This window comes from Myotis lucifugus, unplaced genomic scaffold, assembly GCF_000147115.1.
Source record: "Myotis lucifugus unplaced genomic scaffold, Myoluc2.0 scaffold_60, whole genome shotgun sequence".
Taxonomy (NCBI): domain Eukaryota; kingdom Metazoa; phylum Chordata; class Mammalia; order Chiroptera; family Vespertilionidae; genus Myotis; species Myotis lucifugus.
Genome location: NW_005871108.1, coordinates 6,567,649 through 6,571,198, shown reverse-complemented (window position 1 = coordinate 6,571,198; position 3,550 = coordinate 6,567,649). Strand labels below are relative to the sequence as shown.

The 3,550-nt window shown below is 43.2% G+C and overlaps 1 long non-coding RNA gene across 1 annotated transcript in view; it reads right to left on the bottom strand.

Annotated features, from left to right (window-relative positions):
* Nucleotides 1-416: 416 nt before the first annotated feature.
* The window catches only part of LOC111826189, a 3,930-nt gene continuing 796 nt past the window's right edge, over nucleotides 417-3,550 (bottom strand). Inside the window, exons 2-3 of the long non-coding RNA XR_002829476.1 lie at nucleotides 1,702-1,787; nucleotides 417-627 (exon numbers count right to left, since the gene is read on the bottom strand). This is a non-coding gene — a long non-coding RNA (uncharacterized LOC111826189). The remainder of the gene's footprint in view (nucleotides 628-1,701; nucleotides 1,788-3,550) is intronic.

Here is a 3,550-nt window from a genome sequence, read left to right as displayed (position 1 = left end):
AAGAAACTAAGTTCTCCTCCGTCTCAGGACCCCATGTTTTTTATTAACACAAATTGTCCTGAGGTGAGGCAGAGATATACACTTCAAAGGGTAGGGTTTCGTATACACTGTCCATTGTCAGAATGGAAGAATTAGCCTAGGGCAGTGGTCAGCAAACTGCAGCTCGGGAGCCACATGCGGCTCTTTGGCCCCTTGAGTGTGGCTCTTCCACAAAATACCACGTGTGGGCGCACACGTACAGTGCGATTGAAACTTCGTGGCCCATGCGCAGAAGTTGGTTTTCCGCCTGGGTGAGTCTATTTTTAAGTACTGTTGATATTTGGTTCTGTTGACTAATGAGTTTGCCGACCACTGGCCTAGGGCTGTTCATCAGGTGTTTGGCCAGAAGGAGGCAATAACATGCAGATTAAGATGCCCTGAGCTGTCTGGCAGCAATCAATTTAATGCATCCTTTTCAGGTTTGGAGAAATGCCCTTGCCACTCCAGATGATTCAACCTGCTGTCATGCTGGAATTGGCTTCCGCAATGTTTCTCAGTTTTTGTTTGATAGATGACCTGTGAGAGATGTTTCTTTTGTTCTTGGATCATTTTCAAGCTGGCAATCCCCCTCAGTTCAAGTCTGGATATCTGAAAGTCACAGTAAAGGAAGAATCAGTATCTTGCACATAGCAGGCATTCAGTAAACATTTGTGGAATGAAGAAATTAAGGTTTTTCAAGAGTTAATATGCATAAATTGGGAAAAGAATCAGGAGAATCAAATCTAATAGTAAAGAAGAAATGGGCTATGGTACCAATGCCCATTCACTGAAAACCAAACTACTAAAAAGATGAAAAATGGGGCAATGAATCCCTGGTTTTGTTTGATTTATCATTTCTGAAAGTTAACTGTTATCTTGGTTTCTTTTTAAGGCCAGAATTACCCTCTACAGTTCAAATCAGGGGGGAAAAAAGAGATTGGTTAATTATGGCAAAGGCAAAAAACTTGAGGCTTCTTGGCTCTTGTTATCTTGTCCATGACCAGCTATGAAAGCCAGGATTCCATGGGGAAGACTTACTTTTATTCCATTTTTCCTTAAAAATTCCAATCACAAGGTCTACAGTTGACAGACCCAGTGATATTTCTCAACAATTGTTCCAACCTCTTCCATTTTACTGCAAGTGGCTCTATTTCCTTTTTAATTGTTTTATTGCTTAAAGTATTACAAAGAGTATTACATATGTCTCCTAAGTGGCTCTATTTTCTACTCAGTAGAGCACCTGGCCGGTCTGCTGAATCTGGATGTAAGGTAATTACCTTCTAGACAGGAGCTATGAAGAGAAAGGCCAGGCTCTGAATTCCCAGCTTGACCAACTTTTTCAGGGCCTGGCCACATCAATGATCTCTCACTTTCTCTTTTTATCTTCAGACTTTCTCTGCCTGTTTCTGTTTGTGATTATTCACATGCTTGGGTTTCCCCTAGCCTAGAAAATATTCTTTATTTTGCCTCTCCTCCACAAAACTTCTTAAAGAGAACTTTTTACTCCCTAATTCAACTTTCTGACCTTCCATTGGCCTCTTGGCCATAGTAATATGGCTTCCACACCCATTGTGCGAAAGAAAACTGCTCTGGCAGACGTCACTAAAAGTATGAGTGCTCCTACCTCTTGGGAGCCCGCCTGTGCCTTTCCTTTCCTCCCTTCCTTTTCCTTAGGCACATTACCTTTGCCTTTCTTTCTCCTAAGCTCCAAGGGTCCTTCTTCTGCCTCTGTAACTTGTTTCTTGAGCCTATGCAGTCCAGCTGGCTCACTTAAAAACAAAACAAAACAAATATATGAATGCTAATATATAAGGCCATTGAATTCTTCATCTTATTTGAATTTTCTGCTGGATTCTGTAGAATACTTCTTTCCTGGCCTCTGAGATATTTGCTCTTTGTTTTTTATACCTCTCTGATCAGTTTTGGTGTTTTTTTTTCATTCACTCCCCAAATTCTGACCATCTCTGAAGTGTTGGGTTTCCTAAAGTCTCTTCTCATACCAACACACTCCCTGCTATGAATCTCCTCCTTTAGCTTCAGGTACTGAATGGATATTCTCAAATCCTCATGTCCTAGCTGTGTCCCCATTCCTGGAGCTCTCTCTTTTTTGTTTTAAAACCAAAATTTATTTAAACTTTTGGGTTTTGAAGACTATAGTAAATAGTGCACAGTCCACTTCCTCTCAGACTAACTATTGGGGGTCAGAGTTATGAGCTCTGTTTCAGGGCCTGCGAGGAGTCCTGGCTACCGCTCTGAGAGGTAGGTGGGGGCTCCTCTCTGGAGCCAGAAAGCATTAAGTCTCTTACAGTGGGTAATGGAGCTCTCTCTTAAATAAGCACAGTGGTTTTATTAGAAAACAAATCTTGCCACTACAAGATTACTTTCATCCATCTCGCTTCCACTAATTCCGGCATTTCTTTGCTGGCAGGAAAGGAAGTTAGGAGGAGGGATGATAAGCCAGACCCATTGGCATTGGAGATAGACTGTCCATAAGCAATCCTCTAAGTAAGTAAAAACTCGTGGGAAGAGTCTCTGGCAGACACTGTGTGCCAAGAGAATAAAGAGATGATCCTGAAGACAGCTGCAGCAGTAGCTTCTAGAAGGAAGCAGAGTTGGAAGTACCACCTGGGAAATTCAGTTTGAGTTTGAGTTTTTGGGGGCAGTTTGAGTTTTTACTCATTTGAGACCTAGCTTGCAGCTGGTTCCCAAGTCCCAAAGGGCCACCTCCCAGGGTTCAGTAGCCTCCTCTTAAACTTCTGCAAGCATCCCAAACACAACAGTGTGAGAACTGATCTGATCCTTCTGCTTGGACTCCGATTCTAGTTAACACAGTGGTTCTCAACCTTCTGGCCCTTTAATACAGTTCCTCATGTTGTGACCCCCAACCATAAAATTATTTTTGGTGCTACTTCATAACTGTAATGTTGCTACTGTTATGAATCGTAATGTAAATATCTGATATGCAGAATGGTCTTAGGCGACCCCTGTGAAAGGGGTCGCGACCCACAGGTTGAGAACCGCTGATTAACAGCAGCACCTTTCACCCTCTTGGCCCAGATGGAAACTTGCTACTGGGGACTCATCCCTCCTTAGCAGCACCCCCTTCAGTTCTAGGCTAGAAACCTCTCTCCAGGCTGACTCCTTCCTATGGCGGACCAGTTCTCTACCAGCTTCAGACCTCTAGTCTCTACTCCATCCAATCTGTATGTCACAATGCAGCCAGAGAAACCTGTCCAAAACGCATCCTGATTATTTGTCACCTTCTTTCCTTAAAACCCCCACGGATAATAGCCAGGCTTTTAGGGAGGCATCCGAGGTGCTTTACAACCTACCTTGACCTGTCTTCCATTTTCCCCTCCGGTGACTCCTTCCCTCATCCAAGCAACAAGGGACACTTGGTAATTTTCCAAACACACCATGCTAAGTATGTGCTGAGTACCAACTATGGTACTATAACCCAGGCACTAACCTAAACTTCGGAGGTATATGGAACATGAAAGGAGGGCCCATGGCTCTCATGCAACTCACATTT